Genomic DNA, 27500 nt, shown 5'->3' with positions numbered 1-27500 from the left:
TATGGCGGTGTGTTCACTCACAGGATGAGTGACGCTGCCCAATACTGTCACTATGGCGGTGTGTCCACTCACAGGATGAGTGGCGCTCCCCAATACTGTCACTATGGCGGTGTGTCCACTCACAGGATGAGTGGCGCTCCCCAATACTGTCACTATGGCGGTGTGTCCACTCACAGGATGAGTGGCGCTGCCCAATACTGTCACTATGGCGGTGTGTTCACTCACAGCATGAGTGGCGCTGCCAAATACTACCACTATGGCGGTGTGTCCACTCACAGGATGAGTGGCGCTCCCCAATACTGTTACTATGGCGGTGTGTCCACTCACAGGATGAGTGGCGCTGCCCAATACTGTCACTGGCGGTGTGTTCACTCACAGGATGAGTGGCGCTGCCCAATACTGTCACTATGGAGGTGTGTTCACTCACAGGATGAGTGGTGCTGCCCAATACTGTCACTATGGAGGTGTGTTCACTCACAGGATGAGTGGTGCTGCCCAATACTGTCACTGGCGGTGTGTCCACTCACAGGATGAGTGGCACGCCACTCACAGACACCCATTCCCTCCCCCAGTCACTCACACCCCTTCCTTCAAGTGAGCATAACACAGCATATGCATACATTAATCAGCCAGCTCACTGATCTGCAATTCAAAACGGGAATGACCCCAAGACACTAATTCCAGTCGATAGTTGGTGCAAGAGCGTTCACACGCGGCCGACGTTATCCTGTTTCACTGCTGAGTCCTAACTAGCACTGCTGTGATAGCCTGAAAGGCTGTTTAATATATAACAAACTCCCCTTTCCTCCCAAAAAGAGTAAAGTCTAGCCAATGTTATGTGTACCGGTAAGATATGCGCCTTTCCCACCTAATAAGAGTCCTTTTCCAGCTTGTACATAGTCTTGAAGCTCTTTAGTTTTGTTTGGTTACTCTTAAGAAGAAGCAAGAAGCGAGGATTTTATGTTATTTCGGTTATAAGTTGTGTAAATGAAGAGCCGGAACCTAGCCTGGGAAGACAAGATGGCTGGCTCAACCAGATCCAGGATCAGTTCCTGCCAAAAGGAAATCGGAAGTTAAGACACTGAGTCTCCCGGATGTAGAGTCGGCGATTGGCTGGGCGTTGGAGGCGTGACCAATGGGAGAGCGCCCGGACGTGACGTGACATAGTTGCCAGAGGCGGGAATCGCAGGCGCCGCCCGGGCGTCAGTACGATCCGAGTCATCGCAGGGACGAGTCGCACAGCACGTCACTCCAGCAAAACGCATCGGATTCGTCGTGGGAACTGGAAAATGAGAGATCTACCGCGGTGACACCACTGATGACGTTGAAAGGGAGCACCAGAAGGCAAGAGAATGGCCTCGTGATCATCTACCAACCACAACAGGCTGCCAAAAATGGGAGCAGCTTGTCTTTCAGTCTGTTAACAGTAGATAAATGTCCCTCCCCATTTTCCTTGTAATAAGATGATGGGTCCCTACACTTGCAACAGAGGTGGTACCCCTTTTAGTTATATATATATATATATATATATATATATATATATATATATATATATATATATATATATATATATATACTTGCTGGGATACTTGAGTATGCTTATATTCTAGAAATACTGTGAGTTTGCCCAAAAGGTTTCAGCGCCAACTCTTTATAACAGTAATGTAATATTAAACTTGGTGAGAGATTCGCGGTAAAGATCACTTTAAATATGGAAGACACATTGAGTGAACCTCCCCCTTCCCCAAGTCCCACAACCCCCCCCCCTCTTCCCCACCCCCCAAAACCAGCCCTCCACCCCACCCTCCCCATACCAGGTCCTCCCCCCCCCTCCCCAGGCCCGACAGAAAAATTATGAGGAGGATTAAGACAGGAAGATAGTATGAGGCTACAAGATGACCTAGACAAAGTGAATGAATGGTCTAACAAATGGCCACTAAAGTTCAACTCAAGTACGTGTAAGGTAATGGAACTAGGTTGATGAAACAGGAGGCCAGACACAGGATACAGAATAGGAAATGAAGTCCTTTATGAAACGGACAGAGAGAAGGATCTAGGAGTTGATATCACACCAAACCTGTCTCCTAAAGCCCACATAAAGAGAATAACGTCTGCGGCATATGCGAGGCTGGCTAACATCAGAACAGCGTTCAGGAACCTGAGTAAGGAATCATTCAGAATCTTGTACACCACATATGTAAGACCAATCCTGCAGTATGCAGCCTCGACATGGAACCCGTACCTTGTCAAGCATAAGAAGCTGGAAAAAGTCCAGAGGTATGCCACTAGACTAGTCCCAGAACTAAGAGGCATGAGTTACGAGGAAAGGCTGCGGGAAATGCACCTTACGACACTGGAAGACAGAAGAGTAGTGGGGAGACATGATCACTACCTTCAAATCCACAAGGGCCTTGATTAGTGTTCGAACCTACGCACTGCTCGTGGTTTAGTCGAGTAGAACCCATTCCTGAACACCCAACGCGCAGGTTCGAATCCTAATAACAGCTCTTGTGGATTTATTTTGTTTAAATATGGTGTTATTGTCGCTCGAATACCCCTCATGAGAGACGAGTTATATATATATATATATATATATATATATATATATATATATATATATATATATATATATATATATATATATATATATATATATACGAACAAGCCTGAATGGTCCCCAGGCATACATTCAACTGAAAACTCACACCCCAGAAGTGACTCGAACCCATACTGCCAGCAGCACTCTACAACTGGCGTACAGGATCCCTTAACCACTCGACCAACACGACCGGACAAAAGCTGATGGTAGCCGAGGCTATTTGCCCATCAGCCCGCCGGCACTCTGATGGTAATCTTGGGCACAGTATTTTATCACCTCAAGTAATATATCATATAACATATATATATATATATATATGTGTTTATATCCTAGTTTACTCATTAGTGTCCTGTGTCAGTATTAGGTTAGGTTAGGTTAGGTTAGGTTAGGTTATAATGTCTATGTGTCGACTACGAAGTTTCTGCAGTTGTGTTTGAGGGAAGTATAATTATGGAGCAAAGAGAGCTCCACCTTGCCTTGAGGTTACCTTGAGGTGCTTCCGGGGCTTAGTGTCCCCGCGGCCCGGTCGTCGACCAGGCCTCCTGGTTGCTGGACTGTTGCTCTGAGCGACGTTGCAATTTGCATTAAAACTTTACTTGGAGCACTCGGTCAGGATTTAACTGTCGGATATTTTGTTATCTTCTAGCGAGTCTACTTTTGTCCCGGTAAATGTTTAGTATATTGTGTTATCGCGTTTGGTTATCCTACCTTCATGAGAGGATATCATTACCATCAATTAATCCCGAACTGAGACACTAGAGCACTGAACGATAGGTTATCTCACGCTTGCAAATGAGCCTGCCAACTTGGCGACTTTGCAGGGGTACAAGTTGTGGGGGATAGGCTGGTAGTAGGTCAGTCCTCAGCAGAGCCGACTGAGAAGTAGTTGTTTCAGATTTAGCTACTCAGAACGAAGTGTCCATGTAGCACGGGCTATGGTGAGCCCGTAAACGTCGACTGACAGGAGTCTCCTGGGGCCAGATTCACGAAGCAGTTACGCAAGCACTTATGAACCTAGGGCCAGATTCACTAAGCAGTTACGCAAGCACTTACGAACCTAGGGCCAGATTCACTAAGCAGTTACGCAAGCACTTATGAACCTGGGGCCAGATTCACGAAGCAGTTACACAAGCACTTACGAACCTGGGGCCAGATTCACGAAGCAGTTACGCAAACACTTACGAACCTGGGGCCAGATTCACGAAGCAGCTACGCAAGCACTTTCGAACCTAGGCCAGATTCACGGAGCAGTTACGCAAGCACTTACGAACCTGGGGCCAGATTCACGAAGTAGTTACGCAAGCACTTACGAACCTGTCCATCTTTTCTCCATCTTTGGCGGCTTTGTTTACAATTATTAAACAGTTAATGAGCTCCGAAGCACCAGGAGGCTGTTTATAACAATAACAACAGTTGATTGGCAAGTTTTCATGCTTGTAAACTGTTTAATAAATGTAACCAAAGCCGTCAAAGATTGAGGAAAGATGTACACGTTCGTAAGTGCTTGCGTAACGGCTTCGTGAATCTGGCCCCACGTTCGTAAGTGCTTGCGTAACTGCTTCGTGAATCTAGCCCCAGGTTCGTAAGTGTTTGCGTAACTGCTTCGTGAATCTGGCCCCACGTTCGTAAGTGCTTGCGTAACTGCTTCGTGAATCTAGCCCCAGGTTCGTAAGTGTTTGCGTAACTGCTTCGTGAATCTAGCCCCAGGTTCGTAAGTGTTTGCGTAACTGCTTCGTGAATCTGGCCCCAGGTTCGTAAGTGTTTGCGTAACTGTTTCGTGAATCTAGCCCCAGGTTCGTAAGTGCTTGCGTAACTGCTTCGTAAATCTGTGTCCTGGTCTTAACCCACAAGACCAACTATTCACCTCCCTTAGGTTGTAACCTCACAATAGTTGCAAGACTCTCAGGTACATATAACAGGTGAACAGCTGCAACAGGCATAAGAAAACGTTCTCAAACTTATCCGTCATGCCATGGGAATCGAACCAGAGGCCTTTCGGTTGTGTACTGACTGCACTATCCACCGTGCCACAGTGCTAATCACAGCACAAAGATGAATCACACAATTTACAACAGTGACGGCTCCATTAACCCCCAAAAACAGTGAAATGAGTGCAGGCGAGGAGTCACAATAACGTGGCTGAAATATGTTGACCAGACCACACACTAGAAGGTGAAGGGACGACGACGTTTCGGTCCGTCCTGGGGCCAGATTCACGAAGCAGTTACGCAAGAACTTACGAACGTGTACATCTTTCCTCAATCTTTGACGGCTTTGGTTACATTTATTAAACAGTTTACAAGCATGAAAACTTGCCAATCAACTGTTGTTATTGTTATAAACAGCCTCCTGGTGCTTCGGAGCTCATTAACTGTTTAATAATTGTAAACAAAGCCGCCAAAGATTGAGAAAAGATGGACAGGTTCGTAAGTGCTTGCGTAACTACTTCGTGAATCTGGCCCCAGGTTCGTAAGTGCTTGCGTAAGTGCTTTCGTGAATCTGGCTTCAGGTTCGTAAGTGCTTGCGTAAGTGCTTTCGTGAATCTGGTCCCAGGTTCGTAAGTGCTTGCATAAGTGCTTTCGTGAATCTGGCCCCAGGTTCGTAAGTGCTTTCGTGAATCTGGACCCAGGTTCGTAAGTGCTTTCGTGAATCTGGCCTTAGCTGGACCATTCTCAAGCCGATTTTGAGAACACACACAAACAGATAATTGAGTCTATTCTCACAATCAACTTGAAAATAGTCTTGGACAGGACCGAAACGTCGTCGTCGTCGTCCCTTCACCTTCTAGCATGTGGTTTGACCAACAATGAAACGAATCTTAATTTGCAACAAAAAAAACCCACACACTGTCAACAATTTAAAGATAGAGGTGCTAGTGTGACTAACTAAAGGCAACGTAATACCAGATAACTTTAGCACGAAGCTGTACCAGAGCCAGACAGAAAGAAGGGCCAAAGTCGACAAACACCAACAGTGGAACTGATCATCAATGCCAGGAGACTCGCGTGGGTAATGACTGCAACCTTTTGCATTATTGGAGACAATCGGTGTTTTAACCAATGATCAGCATAACTTGTAAAGGTCATGACATTTTGCATTAGCACTCTTTTACAGCTAGGTAATAACCGCTGATGTCTAGGTGATTGACAGGTGTCAGTTCCGACCTACAGTGTATATTATATATATATATATATATATATATATATATATATATATATATATATATATATATATATATATATATATACATACATACATACTGTGTGTGTTAATACCTAAGTGTAGTTACAGGATGAGAGCTACGCTCGTGGTGTCCCGTCTTCCCAGCACTCTTTGTCATATAACGCTTTGAAAGTACTGACGGTCTTGGCCTCCACCACCTTCTCACCTAACTTGTTCCAACCGTCTACCACTCTGTTTGCGAAAGTGATTTTTCTTATATTTCTTCGGTAGCTTTGTTTAGTTAGTTTAAATCAATGACCTTTTGTTCTTAAAGTTCCAGGTCTCAGGAATTCTTCCCTATCAATTTTGTCGGTTCCTGTTACGTATTTTGTACGTAGTGATCATATCACCTCTTTTTTAATCTTCAAGTGTTTGTAATATTTAATGCCTCTAACTTTTCCTTGTAGCTCTTGTCTTTCAGTTCTGGGAGCCATTTAGTTACATGTCTTTGCGCCTTTTCCAGTTTGTTGATGTGCTGCTTGACATATGGGCACCATGCAGCTGCTGCATATTCCAGCTTTGGTCTCACAAAGGTCGTGAACAATGTCTTTAGTATTTCCCCATCCATGTATTTAAACGCAATTAAGGCTCCTCGCACAATGTTCTTTATGTGGTCCTCAGGTGATAGTTTCTATCTAGAACCACCACTACATCTCTCTCTTTATCAGAATTTTGTAAAGCTTTTTAACACAATTTATAGGTTGTATGGGGTCTATTTTCTCCTATTCCACATTCCATAACATGGCATTTATTAACATTAAATTCCATTTGCCAAGTGGTGCTCCATATACTTATTTTGTCCAGGTCATCTTGAAGGGCATGACAATCATCTAAGTTTCTTATCCTTCTTATTATCTTAGCATCATCAGCAAACATGTTCATATAATTCTGTATACCAACTGGTAGATCATTTATGTAGACAATAAACATCAATGGTGCAAGAACTGAACCCTGTGGTACTCCACTTGTGACATTTCTCCAGTCCGATACATTGCCTCTGATCACAGCCCTCATTTTTCTGTCAGATATTTTTGTATCCATGTTAGAAGCCTATCTGTCACTCCTCCAGTATGTTCCAGTTTCCGGAACAATCTCTAATGTAGAACTCTGTTGGAAACCTCTTTTAGGTCCAGGTAGATGCAGTCAACCCAACCATCTCTTTCCTGTAAAATCTCTGTGGCTCGATCATAGAAACTGAGTAAATTTGCTACACAGGATCTTCCAGATCGAAAGCCATACTCACTTTTATAAATATATTTTTTCTTAAGGTGTTCTACCCATTTAGTTTTAATGATTTTTTCCAATATTTTGACTATTACACTTGTTAATTATACAGGTCTATAATTGAAGGGGTGTTCCCTACTGCCACTTTTGTAGATTAAAAATTGGTTTACCTTTTCCCACACATTTGCTAGGACTCTTGTACACAGGGATGCCTGAAAAATCAGTTGAAGTGGAATGCTGAGCTCAGGTGCACATTCTCTCAGTACCCATGGTGAAACTCCATCTGGACCAACTGCTTTGTTCTTACTTAGCTCCTACCTTGAGGTGCTTCCGGGGCTTAGTGTCCCCGCGGCCCGGTCGTCGACCAGGCCTCCTGGTTGCTGGACTGGTCCTTGAGCATTTTTTTTTCCACTTCGTCTCTAGACACCTCTATGTGCTCTATGTTGTTCTATGGAATTCTTATTGTGTCTAGTTCTCTGAAGATTTAATTTTGCTCAAACACACTTTGGAACTTTTCGTTTAATGTTTCACACATTTCCTTTTCATTTTCAGTGAATCTGTTCCCCGTTTTCAACTTCTGAATATTATCCTTTACCTGCAGTTTGCTTTAAATGAATTAATAGAATAGGCCTGGTTCTGTTTTACATTTGTCCACTATCCCTTTTTTCAGAATTTCTTTCTGTCTCTCTCCTCACTGCCGTGTAGTTGTTTCTCGCATCTTTGTATCGCTGGTATGTTTGGGGGTTCGGCCTCTTCCTGTATTGATTCCATTTTTGTGTCTTTTGGTCTCTGGCCCTCTCGGAAATTTTGTTGAACCAATCCTGTTTCCTAGTTCTGCATCTCTGCTGTCGGAATAACTATTTTTTGTGCCTTTATCGTATATTTCACAAACCCTGACATACATCTCAATTACTTCCTTGACTAACAGCAAATCTTTGCAACCAATTTCATTAAAGAACTTTCTAAATTCCCCCATAGTGTCTTCTCTTGAAATCAGGTTTTTCAACTTCTTCAACTTAGCCATTCTCTTCTAGATTATAAAACATTGCATCCTCTATTCCCAAGAGGACACGACCATTTTTACCCAAGTGAGGGAGGGAGGAAGATCTTCTTGAGGTTATCCTTGAGATGATTTCGGGGCTTTTAGTGTCCCCGCGGCCCGGTCCTCGATCCAGGCCTCCACCCCCAGGAAGCAGCCCGTGACAGCTGACTAACACCCAGGTACCTATTTTACTGCTAGGTAACACGCGCATCAGGGGTGAAAGAAACTGTGCCCATTATTTCTCGCCGGCGCCTGGGATCGATCCCAGGACCACAGGATCACAAGTCCAGCGTGCTGTCCGCTCGGCCGACCGGCTCCCTATCAGGGAGCTTGGATGTTAAATATCTCTTCCACTTTCCTGATAAATATCAAACCAGCATGGAGGGAACATCTTGCTTGCAAACGTGCATATAAAATCATTACACATAGCTATTTCAAAGCAAGATTGAAAGCTTCAATGACGTTCTAAAACAGAGACAAACTTGCAGCCCCCCGCACCTCCCCCCAAAACAAAAAACATTGTAGTATCATTAGTTTTTGCTTTATTTAACAACCATTACTGTTCCAGACATCTCACGGGACGGAGTTATACCCATGAAGCATTTTTTTATAGTTTAAATGCCAGCCAATGACATTTAATGTTTATTGATGTCCGCGCTGTGATTGGCTAGCGGTAGACCAATTATATCTGGTATTAAGACGCACCACAAGGGGCAATAAGGAGAAGGATCTGAAGTGCAGTGAAGAATATAAGGAGAAGGAGAAGGAGAGAATTAAGAAATTTTTCAGAAAAACGAAATAAAAAATAATAAATAATTAGGAAATAGGGAAATAAAGACCATTTGCAGATGAAGGAAATAAAGAGGAAAATTAAGCTAAAAATAGGAAATAAAGCATAAGTGAATTAGCAGAAATAAAGTAAAATAAAATTAGAAAAAACCAATAAAGAGAGGAGAGAAACAGACGTATGAGAATAACTGAATCAGTGAAACAATTTGAAAAATAAAGGCAAAACAAAACAGAAATTGACCATATACAATGACACCTTCGTGGGTGATCCAGTAGGTATAATACGCTTTCCTAAAGCGTCCAGACACACTAGTTCGATCCCATTCCATCGCATCAAAATATTTTATCAAAAAGCTCACATATTAGGGAGCCGGTCGGCCGAGCGGACAGCACGCTGGACTTGTGATCCTGTGGTCTCGGGGTCGATCCCAGGGGCCGGCGAGAAACAATGGGCAAAAGTTTCTTTCACCCTATGCCCCTGTTACCTAGCAGTAAAATAGGTACCTGGGTGTTAGTCAGTTGTCACGGGCTGCTTCCTGCGGGTGGAGGCCTGGTCGAGGACCGGGCCGCGGGGACACTAAAGCCCCGAAATCATCTCAAGATAACCTCAAGATATATCCTCTTTAATAATTTTTTTCAATAAGCCTCACGAACCCTAGAGGATTCAGTAGAGTTCCAGGTTGCAATTTTTTTTAACCACGTCTTGGTGTAGTGGTTTACAGTACGTGCTTGGGTGTACCCAGAGCACATAGGTTCGAATCTCCTCCACGGCTCCTACTGATTTTATAAATGATACCTTGATACAATGTTCACAATTACAGAAGTCATGGCCCTTATATACTTGTTAAAATGAAAGAGTCAAATCTTTCTTATATTAGAGAATGAAGATTATTATCTCTCTCGTATAATTTAAAGACGGTTTATCATACCTTTCTCATATATTGAAAATAAATAACATACCTTTCTCATTCATTTTCAAGAAATATTACATTTTTGTCATTCAGTTTAAAGAAGTATCATACCTTTCTCATTCATTTTTAAGACGTATCATACCTTTCTCATTCATTTTAAAGACGTATCATACCTTTCTCATTCATTTTTAAGACGTATCATACCTTTCTCATTCATTTTCAAGAAATATTACATTTTTGTCATTCAGTTTAAAGAAGTATCATACCTTTCTCATTCAGTTTAAAGATATATCATACCTTTCTCATTCAGTTTAAAGACGTATCATACCTTTCTCATTCATTTTTAAGACGTATCATACCTTTCTCATTCATTTTAAAGACGAATCATACCTTTCTCATACATTTTAAAGACGCACTTTTTTTTACATCTGACGTATTTTTTTTCACTGAATTAAATGGGTATTTGGGAGTTAGTTAGCTGTTGTGGGTTGCATCTTGTGTTATAAACGTCGGAATTGTATACGTTCCCTCCTCCCCCCCCTCACAAAACTTTTAAAAAAATGTTAGTCCACAAAAGGTTTCAATATTTTCCTTAAACAAAAAAGTTTTGAGCGTTTTATTCTGGAAAGTTTTGAATTTTTTTTGGGTCGCTAAAAGTTTAGAAAGTTTAGCAATGTGTCCAAGAGTTGCTTCACTCACTATACCTTTAATGACGTGATCATGTCAGTGGACCAACACCAGCCCCTTAACACATCAGGGGAGGGTCTGGTGGCTGAGCGGACAGCGCGCAGGACTCGTAATTCTGTGGCCCGGGTTCGATTTCCGGACCAGGCAGAAACAAATGGGCAAAGTTTCTTTCACTACTGATGTCCCTGTTAACCTTACAGTAAATAGGTACCTGGGAGTTAGTCAGCTGTCACGGGCTGCTTCCTGGGGGTGTGAGGGGGGGGGGGAATTAGTAGTTAGTTACAGTGTGAATACATTAAATTTAAAATAAAGTTTTATGTTAAGAATACATTAAAAATTGTTTTGAAGAAACTACAAATGCCGTAGTGCTTGAATGAAAATGAAGAATAGACCCAATGTATGTGTAAGTGTATTAAAAATAAATTTTCGGATGTATTCTACACCCTTTCTCAAGGTGTTGTATGATGTATTCAATGTTTCTTAAACAATGAACATTGTATTCACCACCTTGAGGTAAAGAATGTAGGATGTATCCGATTTTATTGTACTCACCTAGTTATGCTTGCGGGGGTTGAGCTCTGGCTCTTCGGGCCCGCCTCTCAACTATCAATCAACTTTCCCCACCAGGAAGCAGTCCCCTAGTAGCTGTCTAACTCCCAGGTACCTATTTACTGCTAGGTGAACCCGGACCCTTAGGATTACGAATCCCGAGCGGTATTAACTCAGCCGTCAGGCCCACCAATGAATCTACGAATGTTCACTTATCATACGTCGTAACCAGGCCATTCCGAGATGAAACAGCTCGTTTTAAATGCTGTTATTTCCGCATATTGTGCAGCGTGTCAGTCAGATCAGATCAGATCAGATCAGATCAGTCCAGCAACCAGGAGGCCTGGTCGACGACCGGGCCGCGGGGACACTAAGCCCCGGAAGCACCTCAAGGTAGTGTGTGTATAGTGAACACAGTATACAGTCGGATCCTATATGTGTATGATCTTAGTGTATACTCACTACACATACACATACACACAGCACCCACCACAGTGTATGGGCATTGCACAAACCTTTCATTTTGTTGAATTTCATTTCATTCATTTCATTCAATTCAATATTCACCCAGCACCAATTCGTCACCCATGGCATTCAAAATGACATTAGAAAGTTTATAGCAACTCGAAACTCTTATAAAACAAAGTGTATTCGATTTAGTCCCGATAATTACCATTGAAACCTTTTGCTGTCATTTTAAAAAGTTATTTCTCAGTTAAACATTGAATACACATAGCTATTTCTCAGATAAACATTGAATACACATAGCTATTTCTCAGATAAACATTGAATACACATAGCTATTTCTCAGATAAAGATTGAATACACATAGCTATTTCTCAGATAAAGATTGAATACACATAGCTATTTCTCAGATAAAGATTGAATACACATAGCTATTTCTCAGATAAAGATTGAATACACATTGTTATTTCTTAGATATATATGTGTGTGTATATCATATAAATTAACACGTGATAAAACACACATACCACCAATATGTATTTCACATATATATATGAATTTATATGTATTTCATTAGGAATGTTTATGTCAACTATAATTTGTTATGGTAATATTATCATTGTTATCACTATTCTGGAACTGACTAAAGGTGTGCTATCAGATAGGCAATGGTTTGACACTAATTGGTCGTTCCCTCGTTAGTGTTGACCTGTTTGACAGGTTGTGCAGTGACTTGTCAAGTCAGGTCACTCTGAGTGGCGTTGATGCCGTGTGAGGTCAAAGTTATTGGGCTTTGAGAATGTCTATAGTGACTGATTCGACGACTGATTCACCTACTGATTCGCATGGGGATTCATTGCTGGCCGATTCATCGATTGATTCACCCGCTGGTTCACTGACTGATTCATCAACTGCGTCACTTACTGATTCACTGACTGAATCACTGATTGACTCAGCTACTGATTCAGTGACTGACTCATAGATACAGCGACTGATTCAGCCACTGGTTGACTCAATGACATGCATACTGCTTCACCGACTGACTCATCCACTGACGTATCGAATGATTCAGCCACTGGTTGACTCAATGACTTACATACCACTTCACCGACTGACTCATCCACTGACGTAGCAACTGACTCATCCACTGACTCATCACCTCTCCCATCGCCTCATCGGCAGGCTCAACCCCTTACAATCTCTGACTCACCGAATGAATCACCCAAAAGAACCATTAATTCAAATGGAGTTCCTGCCATCCCATTCACCTGGGTTCTAGGAGACTCGAACCCGGGTCCCCACGTGTGTGAAGCCGAAGCTCTATCGACCGTGCTATTAAGGAGTCTTAATAGGGAAAGATTTCGCAAACAGTCATACGTCAGGCTGCGAGCAGCCGCGTCCAACAGCCTGGTTGATCAGTCCAGCAACCAGGAGGCCTGGTCGACGACCGGGCCGCGGGGACGCTAAGCCCCGGAAGCACCTCAAGGTAACCTCAAGGTAGAGGTCACACACAGAGATCACAATAACATGATGCATCAAATGAACAAATCCACAAGGGCCGTGACGAGGATTCGAACCTGCGTCCGGGAGCATCCCACACACTGCCTTAATCGACTGAGCTACGACAGGGTTAAAAGGATGCTCCCGGACGCAGGTTCGAATCCTCGTCACGGCCCTTGTGGATTTGTTCAGTCGTTAAAGGTGAATGACAACTACTCCATCCTCATGTCCTGTTGATTCGCTGAATTAAAGATTGATTTGTCGGTCATCTCAACCACCAATCAGTCAAGTGACTGAGATTGTCAGGGGGCTGAGTGGGCTTCGTTCTGTCGCAACACCAAGAAGTGAGAATACAAGGCATCTCTTGGGCTTTATTCATGAGCTATGAGGGATTTTTTTCTCTCTCTTCCTGAGGTTATCTTGAGATGAGTTCGGGGCTTTAGTGTCCCCGCGGCCCGGTCCTCGACCAGGCCTCCACCCCCAGGAAGCAGCCCGTGACAGCTGACTAACACCCAGGTATCTATTTTACTGCTTTAAGATAACCTCAAGATAACCCCAAAACTTGATCCACACGACTGTTGTGCACTCATTTTGATCCAGCTAAGCAAATTAATTTTCTATACCAATTCAGTTATTTCGGGTGTCAGAATGATTCGAAAATCTGCCACCAGAAGGGGCTTCATGGTCCCCCCTGTAACAATGGTTCTCTTCTCCCCCCTCCCCCAGCGTCACCATACGTTCAAAAGGTACAAGTTCTCCCCAAAGGCGTTGTTCACATAGGGCAGGATCGTCGCACCTTTTGGGGAAGAGGGGAAAATACTCCTTTGATGGCTGCTGCTGGCGACTGATACGGGGAAATATATGAGGATTTATGAAGTACTCTCAGAGAGAGAGAGAGACAGAGTGAGAGAGAGAGAGAGAGAGAGAGAGACAGAGTGAGAGAGAGAGAGAGAGAGAGAGAGAGAGAGAGAGAGAGAGAGAGAGAGAGAGAGAGAGAGAGAGAGAGAGAGAGAGAGAGAGAGAGAAAAAAAAATGTAGAGAATCGTGAAGAGGCAAATAATTGAGAGATAAACATTGAAGACAATGAATAAAGAATCAGAAGAAGGGAAGATTGAGAAGTGCACACATACACACACACACACACACATTAGTGTGTGTGTGTGTGTGTGTGTGTGTGTGTGTGTGTGTGTGTGTGTGTGTGTGTGTGTGTATGTGTGTGTGTGTGTGTGTGTGTGTGTGTGTGTGTGTGTGTGTGTGTGTGTGTATGTGTGTGTGTGTGTGTGTGTGTGTGTGTGTGTGTGTATGTGTGTGTGTGTGTGTGTGTGTGTGTGTGTGTGTATGTGTGTGTGTGTGTGTGTGTGTGTGTGTGTGTGTATGTGTGTGTGTGTATGTGTGTGTGTGTGTGTGTGTGTGTGTGTGTGTATGTGTGTGTGTGTGTGTGTGCGTGTGTGTGTGTATGTGTGTGTGTGTGTGTGTGTGTGTGTGTGTGTGTGTGTGTGTGTGTGTGTGTGTGTGTGTGTGTGTGTGTGTGTGTGTGTGTGTGTGTGTGTGTGTGTGTGTGTGTGTGTGTGTGTGTGTGTGTGTGTGTGTGTGTGTGTGTGTGTGTGTGTGTGTGTGTGTGTGTGTGCTTTCGAAATATAATACACTAACAACCAATGAACTCCTTCACTATCTTATTCACTCACTGTCTCATTCACTCACTGTCTCATTCACTCACTGTCTCATCCACTCACTGTCTCATTCACTCAATGCTTTACTCACCGCTTCATTCATTCACTGACTCATTCATTCACAGCTTAATTCACTCACCGCTTCATCATTCACTCTCCCATTTGCTCATTGTATCATTCACTCACTCACTGGCATGTTTTAACTCACTCATGTATGCATTCATTAATTCATTGACTCATGTAAACAAGGTCTCGAGTGAGCAGAGGCGTATACAAATATAATGGACTTCTCCAGCAAGCCCAGGGCCTGAATATTCAGGGTGCTGTCGCAACTGAGTTCACTGTAGTGGTTGGGGGGTGGTTGTGGTGGTGGGGGGTGGTAGTGGTGGTGGGTAGGTGGTTGTGGTGGTGGGGGGTAGTGGTGGTGGGGGGGGGGGGGTGGTAGTGGTTGTGGTGGTGGGGGGAGTGGTTATGGTGGTGGAGGGGTGGTAGTGGTGGTTGTGGTGGTGAGGTAGGTGGTTGTGGTGGTGGGGTAGGTGGTTGTGGTGGTGGGGGGGGGAGTAGTGGTGGTGTGGGGGGGGGTAGTGGTAGTTGTGGTGGTGGAGGACTGGGGGTTGTGGTGGTGGGGGGGGGTAGTGGTGGTGTGGTGGGGGGGTGGTTGTGGTGGTGGGGGGGTAGTGGTTGTGGTGGTGGGGTAGTGGTTGTGGTGGTGTAGGGGTGGTGGTTGTGGGGGAGAGTGGTAGTGGTAGTTGCGTGAGTGTGTGTACTCACCTAATTGTGCTTGCGGGGGTTGAGCTCTGGCTCTTTGGTCCCGCCTCTCAACCGTCAATCAACTGGTGTACAGATTCCTGAGCCTATTGGGCTCTATCATATCTACATTTGTGTGTGTGTGTGTGTGTGTGTGTGTGTGTGTGTGTGTGTGTGTGTGTGTGTGTGTGTGCGTGCGTGTGTGTGGGAGCAAGGAGGATAGAGCATTATCTGCTATTAATCCCCTCACTAGTAATTATATACTCCTGGTGTTATTCCAGCTGAATTAGCCTGTCTAGCTATCACCGCCAACCAGCCCAAAGGAAGAGGAGGAGGAAAAGGTGGAAAAGGAAGTGAATAGAACCATCAGGGTGAAAGCGCCAAGTCATTACGACTATATAGCACTGGGAAGGGGGTCAGGATAAGGATTTGGGATGGGACAGGGGAAAGGAATGGTGCCCAACCACTTGTGGACGGTCGGGGATTGAACTCCGGGGACTTCAAGAGGGTGACCTCATCAGCCTCTTAACGAGGTTATATATATATATATATACATATATATATATATATATATATATATATATATATATATATATATATATATATATATATATATATATATTACGGGGCCTCACGGCTGAGTGGACAGCGCTCGGGTTTCGTAGTCCTAAAGTTCCGGGTTCGATCCCCGGTGGAGGCGGAAACAAATAGGCAGAGTTTCTTTCACCCTGATGCCCCGCTGTTCACCTAACAGTAAATAGGTACCTGGGAGTTAGACAGCTGCTACGGGCTGCTTCCTGGGGATGTGTAACAAAAAGAAGACCTGGTCGAGGACCGGGCCGCGGGGACGCTAAGCCCCAAAATCATCTCAAGATAACTTCAAGATAACCCAAAAACACGATATCAATAAATGTCTTGAAATGAAAGGTTTGTCATTCTCTTAAATGACCGACAAAGCTCCAGGAATGCTATACCGGCCTATCTTGAGGTTATCTTGAGATGATTTCGGGGCTTTAGTGTCCCCGCGGCCCGGTCCTCGACCAGGCCTCCACCCCAGGAAGCAGCCCGTGACAGCTGACTAACACCCAGGTACCTATTTTACTGCTGGGTAACAGGGGCATAGGGTGAAAGAAACTCTGCCCATTGTTTCTCGGCGGCGCCTGGAATCGAACTCAGGACCACAGGATCACAAGTCTATACTTTAAACAACTTTTATAGCCCTGGCATTACCACACGTTTAGTTTAGTTTAGTTCATTTATTATGCACCCCATACCCATCTTGTGGGCGGTAGTGGAGAGGGTTACAGAGGCACATAATGGGCTCAGGGACTGAACCACACAATTCATTTAGCTAAGCAAGTTACAATCTTGATGAGCTAGTTACAAAATTCAATATAAGTCATCACATCAACAATGGGTTTGTGGCTACATCGCTCCACCGTCACCCCAGAGTACCACTACGGGCTCACCATAGCCCGTGCTACTTGGGAGTTCTTGTTCCAGGTAGCGAATCTTTAACAACAACAAACACCCCAGATCCAAGAGGCTACCCTGAAAAAGAGCATTGATATATCACTCAATCAACATTGATACTGTTGATATCACGTTGCAAGAGGTGCTGGGGGAGACTGCAAGTTAGCTGAATATCATTTCAGCTACTGTGACGAGATAACAGAGATATACCTTCCATAACTCGGGTCGTGGGTGAATCCCGACTCGGTTCCTTTGACCTGTGAACTACGGCAGCGATTGGGCCAAGTCAAGCCAACAATGACCTTGTGTGGATATGCAATCAGGCTGTGGTGCCAACGATGCCGCCTCGATGGATTTAAGTCTCACGTACGTGATGTTGAGTAGTGTTCTGAGATTATGGAGCCAAAGGTAAGCAAGACTTCTATGTCTTCCTTGCATGTTGCAAGGAAAAGGTAATGTCCTTGCCAGGTGCAATCTTGACGTTGTTGCTGGGACGGTTATCTTGAGATGATTTCGGGGCTTTAGTGTCCCCGCGGCCCGGTCCTCGACCAGGCCTCCACCCCCCAGGAAGCAGCCAGTGACAGCTGACTAACATCCAGGTTATCTTGAGGTTATCTTGAGATGATTTCGGGGCTTTAGTGTCCCCGCGGCCCGGTCCTCGACCAGGCCTCCACCCCCAGGAAGCAGCCCGTGACAGCTGACTAACACCCAGGTACCTATTTTACTGCTAGGTAACAGGCCGGAGGCTAAAAATGTATTAACTGTTGATAATTTACGAAACACTGTTTTCCCAATTTTTAAAACAAATATTTTAAAACTCGATGATGTTATTAACTTAAGCTTTCAGGTATCACACACCTGTCTGTCACTGACTGTGACACTCAGATTCCACACCTGCCCAACACTGTGGCAGTGGTATACACCAAGCCTGATATCATTCACGAAAGAACATTCGAGATAAAAATAAACTAATTCTACAGCATTGCCGGTCAGGAATTAAGGAAATTCTTCGTCGGTCAAAGTTCTCGATTAAAAATAGTACAAATTCTTCTCTCGAAATTTGCAGTGTCTTTCAATTCGCACGTCCACACGCAAATGAAACACGCACACACACACACACACACACACACACACATACACACACACACAATCTCAACCGTCAATTAACTGGACAACAGTTGATTGACGGTTGAGAGGCGGGACCAAAGAGCCAGAGCTCAACCCCCGCAAGCACAACTAGGTGAATACACACACACACACACACACACACACACACACACACACACACACACACACACACACACACACGTAAGATGCAAGTCATTACGACTATATAACACTTGGAAGGGGTCAGGATAAGTATTTGGGATGGGACGGGGGAAAGGAATGGTGCCCAACCACTTGTGGCCGGTCGAGGGGATTGAACGCCGACCTGCATGAAGCGAGACCGTCGCTCTACCGTCCAACCCAAGTGGTTGGTCAATGAAAATGACATATAATTGTCATACGGGTTATCTTGAGGTTATCTTGAGATGATTTCGGGGCTTTTAGTGTCCCCGCGGCCCGGTCCTCGACCAGGCCTCCACCACGAACCGAACGGGTCACGAACCTTTCCAACACAAAATGAAAAGTAACAATTGACTTGTTCTAGAATCTAACTCTTTGCTCATGACAGCTGAGTTGTGTTCATTGAATCAAGTTATGAAGTCTGAAGCTCTACGGAGTTATTTATTACAACAATAATCTAAGGTTGTGAAATTTCAAAGCTCATCAACTGCTTAACACAGTTTAAGATGTACAGGTTTCGCAAATGGCAGGTGAGATTGTCTTCAAGAGGTACTTGGACCAGTTCTTGCAAGAAGTGCCGGACCAATCAGGCTGTAGGGGATATGTGGGCCTGCGGGCCGCTCCAAGCAACAGCCAAGTGGACCAAACTCTCACAAGTCAAGCCTGGCCTCGGGCCGGGCTTGGGCAGTAGAAGAACTCCCAGAACCCCATCAACCAGGTATATGTGGGCCTGCGGGCCGCTCCAAGCAACAGCCTGGTGGACCAAACTCTCACAAGTCAAGCCTGGCCTCGGGCCATGCTCGGTCAGTAGAAGAACCCCCGAAACCTTCTACAGGTACGCTCCAGGTATGACATAAGCTGCTCCTAGTTCTATCCTGTATGAAGAGACACGACCCATAAGCACAACAACTTCCGTTGTTGCAAGAAATCACAAAACACGAAATAACTAACAACGAGAGAAGATCCAATTTGATTTAGACAATTACAAATGTTATCTGTTGATTACACCGGCATATATAACTTCATCACCAGATAGCGGGAGATATGAAGCATATGGAAGCCAAATGAACAGAGGTTCCACCGGTACAATAAAGGTTTCCTTGTTCCGCCACATGGAATAATGACATGAATAGAGGTGACCCGAATGTATTACACAGAGGTGACCCCTAAGTGCAGGCGAGGAGTCACAATAACGGGGCTAAAGTATGTTGACCAGACCACACACTAGAAGGTGAAGGGACGACCACGTTTCGGTCCGTCCTGGACCATTCTCAAGTGGATTGTGGAATGGTCCAGGACGGACCGAAACGTCGTCGTCCCTTCACCTTCTAGTGTGTGTGGTCTAGTCACCTCTAAGTGTATGACACATACAGAGATCACCCCGAAGTGTATGACACATAGGATTCACTTCGAAGTGTATGACACATAGGATTCACTTCGAAGTGTATGACACATAGGATTCACTTCGAAGTGTATGACACATAGGATTCACTTCAAAGTGTATGACACATAGGATTCACTTCGAAGTGTATTCCCAATCTACACCAGCACCTGAACTGATATCTCAACAACACTCCCCCAATCATCTACGCTCTACGTACAAATTACGATGGTTAGGTGAAATGTCAATCACCCCCATATCTACGTTGTCTCGTATGGCAACTGGATTGCCTGTACGCTTTGGCTAGCCAAAAACCATTGAAATTGTTACGTTAGAGACTCCGTGACATCAGGCTTGTATAACAGCCCTAGGGTCAGATTCACGAAGCTATTGTGAGAATGAGATATCAATGGGAGATGCTGAAGAATGAGATATCAATGGCAGATGCTGAAGAATGAGATATCAATTGCAGATGCTGAAGAATGAGATATCAATGGCACATGCTTAAGAATGAGATATCAATGGCAGATGCTGAATGAGATATCAATGGCAGATGCTGAATGAGATATCAATGGCAGATGCTGAAGAATGAGATATCAATGGCAGATGCTGAAGAATGAGATATCAATTGCAGATGCTGAATGAGATATCAATGGCAGATGCTGAATGAGATATCAATGCCAGATGCTGAATAATAAGATATCAATGACAGATGCTGAATAATGAGATATCAATGACAGATACTGAAGAATGAGATATCAATGACAGATGCTGAAGGATGAGATATCAATAACAGATGCTGAAGAATGAGATATCAATGACAGATGCTGAAGAATGAGATATCAATGACAGATGAAGGAAGGATGAGATATCAATGACAGATGAGTACCGAAGAAGCAGAAGAGGCTGCATCTCCACTCATCTCTTAGACAGCATCGTTCCGGATCTTCCCTGCAACCATTAAATCTGCAATGTGTTCTATAATCCCAACCAGGATCCCCTCTGAAAGCTACAATGATTTATTACGAACCTTCTTGATGCGGAAGTCAGCTCTGAGCTGTTCTAGGGATTACTAATGCAGGGCTTCGGGGTTATGTTGTATGTATGTCTCGCGAGAGAGAGAGAGAGAGAGAGAGAGAGAGAGAGAGAGAGAGAGAGAGAGAGAGAGAGAGAGAGAGTGAGAGAGATTTCCATGTTGCAACGGATCTTCTGTCAGAGAATTCACTTCCTTTTCTGGTGAAAGTGTTTCGAAATGGTTTATTGATGTATTAAATGTTTCACTCGGAATGATTCAAACATTCGAGTTGTGTAAATTAAAGGTGTTCTTTCTGGGCTCTAAGGTCTTCTCTCTGGGCTCTAAGGTCTTCTCTCTGGGCTCTAAGGTCTTCTCTCTGGGCTCTAAGGTCTTCTCTCTGGGCTCTAAGGTCTTCTCTCTGGGCTCTAACGTCCTCCCTGTGGCTCTAAGGTCCTCCATGTGGGCTCTAAGGTCCTCCCTCTGGGCTCTAAGGTCCTCCTCTGGGCTCTAAGATCCTCCTCTGGGCTCTAAGGTCCTCTCTCTGGGCTCTAAGGTCCTCTCTCTGGGCTCTAAGGTCCTCTCTCTGGGCTCTAAGGTCCTCCCTCTGGGCTCTAACGTCCTCCCTCTGGGCTCTAAGGTCCTCTCTCTGGGCTCTAAGGTCCTCCATCTGGGCTCTAAGGTCCTCCCTCTGGGCTCTAACGTCCTCCCTCTGGGCTCTAAGGTCCTCTCTCTGGGCTCTAAGGTCCTCCCTCTGGGCTCTAAGGTCCTCCCTCTGGGCTCTAACGTCCTCCCTCTGGGCTCTAAGGTCCTCTCTCTGGGCTCTAAGGTCCTCCATCTGGGCTCTAAGTCCTTCCTCTGGGCTCTAAGTCCTCCCTCTGGGCTCTAAGTCCTCCCTCTGGGGTCTAAGGTCCTCTCTTCCGGCTCTACGTCCTCCCCCTGGGCTCTAAGGTCCTCCCTCTGGGCTCTAAGTCCTCCCTCTGGACTCTAAGGTCCTCCTCTGGGCTCTAAGGTCCTCTCTCTGGGCTCTAAGGTCCTCTCTCTGGGCTCTAAGGTCCTCTCTCTGGGCTCTAAGTCCTTCCTCTGGGCTCTAAGGCCTCCCTCTGGGCTCTAAGTCCTCCCTCTGGGCTCTAGGTCCTCCCTCTGGGCTCTAAGGTCCTCCCTCTCGGCTCTAAGGTCCTCTCTCTGGGCTCTAAGTCCTCCCTCAGGGCTCTAAGTCCTCCCTGTGGGCTCTAAGGCCTCCCTCTGGGCTCTAAGGTCCTCCTCTGGGCTCTAAGGTCCTCATCTGGGCTCTAAGGTCCTCTCTCTGGGCTCTAAGTCCTCCCTCAGGGCTCTAAGTCCTCCCTGTGGGCTCTAAGGCCTCCCTCTGGGCTCTAAGGTCCTCCTCTGGGCTCTAAGGTCCTCATCTGGGCTCTAAGGTCCTCTCTCTGGGCTCTAAGTCGTCTCTCTGGGCTCTAAGGTCCTCTCTTTCTGGGCTCTAAGGTCCTCTCTTCAGGCTCTAAGTCCTCCCCCTGGGCACTACACGCATCAAAATGTATAGAGTGTAAGGGTTTAGCAACAGGAACTTTTAAAAAGAGATATTTCGTGCTGAGGGCAGCTCAATTGTTGTCCTGTGTCGTGTGGAGAGAAGGGGTGGTGGTGGATACATATACATTCACAGGTATGTATGTGTTTACATACATATATACATATATACGATGCAGGGTGAGTCGTGTGGCCACCAATTTCACCAGGTGCCGACTATGGGTGAAACTGGTGGAAGCTGTATTCTGAATCAGACGTGGTTCAGCTTCACGGTCCGCTAATGGTTCACAGAGACACAGCTTCGATTGGAAACTTGATTGGTTGATTGAGTTATTTGTCCTTCAGTAATAAGCATTTCTATCTGTGTTCTTAAGTAGAGTCTATCATTCTTCGGTTTTTGGTGCTGATAGAGTCTATCATTCTTCAGTTCTTGGTGCTGATAGAGTCTATCATTCTTCGGTTCTTGGTGCTGATAGAGTCTATCATTCTTCTGTTCTTGGTGGTGATAGAGCCTATCATTCTTCTGTTCTTGGTGGTGATAGAGTCTATCATTCTTCTGTTCTTGGTGGTGATAGAGCCTATCATTCTTCTGTTCTTGGTGGTGATAGAGTCTATCATTCTTCTGTTCTTGGTGCTGATAGAGTCTATCATTCTTCAGAATGTGTCTGTCTGTCTGTAATTCATACTTCAGTAGGAATATGTCACTTATGTATCACTATACATTATGTATTCTAAATATTCTTAGCCTCAATATTCCTGCATGTGTCTTTGATCTATTCTTCTCCAGGGAAAAGTCTTCTTTTCTGGGAAATTTTCAGGGAAAATACTTCTTTTCTGGGAAATTTTCAGGGATATTTTTTTTCTGAGAAATTTTCAGGGAAAAATCTTCTCTTCTGGGAAATTTTCAGGGAAAATTCTTCTTTTCTGGAAAATTTTCAGGTTAAATTCTTCTTAATGGAAATTTTCAGGGAAAATTCTTCTCTTATGGGAAATTTTCTGGAGGAATTTCACTTCTTCCCTTGATGTTGATGTAGCTTACTTCTTTATATATGTATCACTTATGTATACTCATGTATACTCATCCAGCATGTATCACGCTAAACTTTCTCCTCCAGCATATATCCGCCGGAGATGACAGCCTATTTTCAAATTTTTCGCTCCACTCAATTTTCCAGTCCAAAAACCTTTCGGATTACAGAATGCAATTTATTATGGGGTTCCAATATCTTTGTTGCTTTTAGACCAGAAAGAAATAGGTAGTGTTTCTTTCACCTGATGCCTATGTTCACCTAGCAGTAAATAGTAATTGGGTATTCACACAGCTGCTGCATCCTGGGAATTGTGTGTGTGGGTACTCACCTAGTTGTACTCATCTGGTTGTGCTTGCGGGGGTTGAGCTCTGGCTCTTTGGTCCCGCCTCTCAACAGTCAATCAACTGGTACTCACCTAGTTGTACTCACCTAGTTGTGTTTGCGGGGGTTGAGCTCTGGCTCTTTGGTCCCGCCTCTCAACTGTCAATCAACTGGTGTACAGGTTCCTGAGCCTATTGGGCTCTATCATATCTACACTTGAAGCTGTGTATGGAGTCAGCCTCCACCACATCACTGCCTAATGCATTCCATTTGTTAACTACTATGACACTGAAGAAGTTCTTTCTAACGTCTCTGTGGCTCATGTGGGTACTCAGTCTCCATCTGTGTGGAGAGTGTGTGTGTGTGTACTCACCTAATTGTACTCACCTAATTGTGCTTGCGGGGGTTGAGCTCTAGCTCTTTGGTCCCGCCTCTCAACCGTCAATCAACTGGTGTACAGATTCCTGAGCCTATTGGGCTCTATCATATCTACATTTGAAACTGTGAATGGAGTCAGCCTCCACCACATCACTTCCTAATGCATTCCATTTGCTAACTACTCTGACACTGAAAAAGTTCTTTCTAACGTCTCTGTGGCTCATTTGGGTACTCAGCTTCCACCTGTGTCCCCTTGTTCGCGTCCCACCAGTGTTGAAAAGTTCGTCCTTGTTTACCCGGTCGATTCCCCTGAGGATTTTGTAGGTTGTGATCATGTCCCCCCTTACTCTTCTGTCTTCCAGTGTCGTGAGGTGCATTTCCCGCAGCCTTTCCTCATAACTCATGCCTCTTAATTCTGGGACTAGTCTAGTAGCATACCTTTGGACTTTTTCCAGCTTCGTCTTGTGCTTGACAAGGTACGGGCTCCATGCTGGGGCCGCATACTCCAGGATTGGTCTTACATATGTGGTGTACAAGATTCTGAATGATTCCTTACACAGGTTCCTGAACGCTGTTCTGATGTTAGCCAGCCTCGCATATGCCGCAGACGTTATGTGTGACGTGTGTGTGTGTGTGTGTGTGTGTGTGTGTGTGTGTGTGTGTGTGTGTGTGTGTGTGTGTGTGTGTGTGTGTGTGTGTGTGTGTGTGTAAGATAAATATATACAGTACATATGGTAAGAGTGAATTAGGTTGGGAGTTAGTACATAAAACAACCGACGGTTAGAAAAGCGGGGCCCAAGAGCTAACAGCTCGATCCTTCAGGTACAAATAATAAATATTAAACAAATAAATACACACACACACACACACACACACACACATACACACACACACACACACACACACACACACACACACTCTCACACACACACACATACACACACACACACACACACACATACACACACACACGCACACACACACACACACACACTCTCACACACACACACACACATAAACACACACTGCCCAAACGGTCCTCCTCTCTCAGAAATCATCTCCAGCAACGTTCCAGTCACATTAACTTAACCTGACTTAAGCACCCAGCAGTTTGTACAAACCGAAGGTTAAGTTAGTTGTGCCCAAAATGTTTTCCAGCGTAATTAGTCTAGCCACTATCCATCTGGAATCAATGATTCATAACTGCATTCCAGAAACATTTTGAACTCTTAAGTGTCCGCTGCACTCATTTACGAACCAGAAACCATTTTAATGTCACGTTTTAATGAGGTCTAAAAGGAAGGTGACTAGCCATGCAACCTCTGAAGAGTCAACTAACATTTGTAACTATTAGACTGTTTTATAGGAATGTCTTTTCCACGTTTCATAAAACGGAGAAAAACGTCCTGAAAGATATTATTAATAGGAACGTTATCCCCACAGACACAAATCAGAAAATGCAATTCACAATTTACTACATGAACAAGAAGACCGCAAACTTGCTTATGAAAAACTCTCCAGACACGAAGCAAAACGCCTTAAGAGAGATCAATGTCGTCTATGCCTTCACATGCCCACTTGGGGACTGTAAGCCCCAACGATCTCAATATATAGGCAAGACAACAACGTCTCTCTCCAGGCGATTAACACTGCACAAACAACAGGGCTCCATCAAGGAACATATAATCTCCTCACACAACCAGACCATCACCAGAAACATCTTAACAAGCAACACAGAAATCATCGATAAATACAGCGACAGCAGGAGACTCGACATCAGTGAGGCACTACACATCAAAAAGTCAACACCAACAATCAACAGCCAATTAATGCACAACTATATTCTACCCACTTCAAGACTCCGAGCCAACACAGAGACAGCATCTAATGACTCTACCTAAGGAACATAAGCTGCCCTGTTGATACATTTAATACCCAGGTTATCTAGGGTAGGATATCAAGTTATCTAACCTGATCCATTTATGCATTGATATATTTAATACCCAATTAATATCCCCTTGTTATGACATTCATCCACCATCTGACCCAAAAAGAATGTAATCCGATATTAAACACGGTAAAATTGTCTTTGAAAATGTAAGGTCTACCTTGCGAAACGCATTCCCATGCGTCAGACTATTGTAAAGTGTAAAAATGAACTTTGGAGTGTTAATTTTTCAACTTCCCTCGACAGTGAAGAAAAACATAAGAAATATTGAGAAAATTCATGTTAGAATCATTAATCTTACCCTTTCGGTCACATATATATATATATATATATATATATATATATATATATATATATATATATATATATATATATATATATATATATATATATATATATAATGAGAGAGAGAAAATTGAGAGAATCTCAGAAGCAATACCAATGTTTCAGAATTTCAAAGACGTTTTAAAAAAAAATTTGCCGTAAAAAGTATGAACTTGATCGCTTTTAAGTATGCAACATTCGATTCAGTTGAGTATGAATATTCGTCAAAAAAGTTCAATGTTCCCCAAAAAAACGCTTACCCTGAGAATTTCAACTATTCAGAACTGAACGCTTGATCCTTTAAAAAAAAAGAGAGTTCTAATTGCTTTCCAGACTCTCACAATCAGAACTCTATAAAGAGTTTCAGCATCTTCCAGACCCCCGTGTGTCCAGAGCAGGTTTCCAGGTCCACGCAATCAGACAGGACAATGACCACGAGAAGTAACCGGAAAGACTACTTACTGGAAGTCTCTAAAACAGCAGTACGACCTGACCAACTTACCTTTTTCAGTGTAAGAAAACAACAACTTCTGTCTAACCAAACGCTTTGGACCCCCAAGCGACCTATCTAACCTACCCAGGCCGATGAGCAGATAACATAACGATGTTATGTTAACTTTGAAATTAACTGATGTTAATTGAGCTTCGAAGTTGACTAATGAAGATTAATGAACTTCGAAGTTAACTAATGAAATTAACTTCAATTTCTATTTCTAAAATGACCCATTTTAAACGAATGGGTCAATTATGTAAAAAAAGACGAATTACGTGAGAAAGATTAGGTGAAAATACCTGTCAAAGTTTCAAGGCACGAAAGCACCTAACTGCTTAAAAAAAAATCTAATTATATCACGATAAATCGATGATAAAAATGACGCCAATAAATGGCGTATGCTGGTCACGCGACCATAGTGTGTCATTGAGGACACTGCCATCATCATGAGGCTCCATGTGTCATGTGTCGGAACTGTGTCCCTGAACCGCCCGTGAAATTACAAATCCAACCCGTTCTCGCACTTCATAGAAAACACCGACCTTACCTAACCTTCTTAGTATGTTAAGATAAGCATCTTATTGCTTCGTAATTACAATTATTACTTAACCTATACCTATAATAGATTAAGTAATAATTGTAATTACGAAGCAATATGATGCTTATCTTAACATACTAAGAAGGTTAGGTAAGGTCGGTGTTTTCTATGAAGCTTTTCAAGGTAAATTAGTATGTTTAGTATGTCACATATGCACGTATTTAATAAGTCAATATTGACTATACGAAAGTGCGAGAACGGGTTGGACAAATCACAGCTATTTTTATTCACGGGTCCGTAGGCTTACTCAAAAAAAATGATATACTGGATATAAATTTTATATTATTATCTCTTATATTCACCAGTTTGTACTATTTTATTAATT

General features: G+C 43.8%; 1 protein-coding gene across 1 annotated transcript in view; it reads right to left on the bottom strand.

The window, feature by feature from the left end:
• The window catches only part of LOC138357639 (uncharacterized protein PF3D7_1120600-like), a 93076-nt gene that overhangs the window by 62938 nt on the left and 2638 nt on the right, over positions 1 to 27500 (bottom strand). The window lies entirely within an intron of this gene.

Source organism: Procambarus clarkii, chromosome 79, assembly GCF_040958095.1.
Source record: "Procambarus clarkii isolate CNS0578487 chromosome 79, FALCON_Pclarkii_2.0, whole genome shotgun sequence".
Classification (NCBI taxonomy): Eukaryota; Metazoa; Arthropoda; class Malacostraca; order Decapoda; family Cambaridae; genus Procambarus; species Procambarus clarkii.
This window is presented reverse-complemented; position numbering and strand designations above follow the sequence as displayed.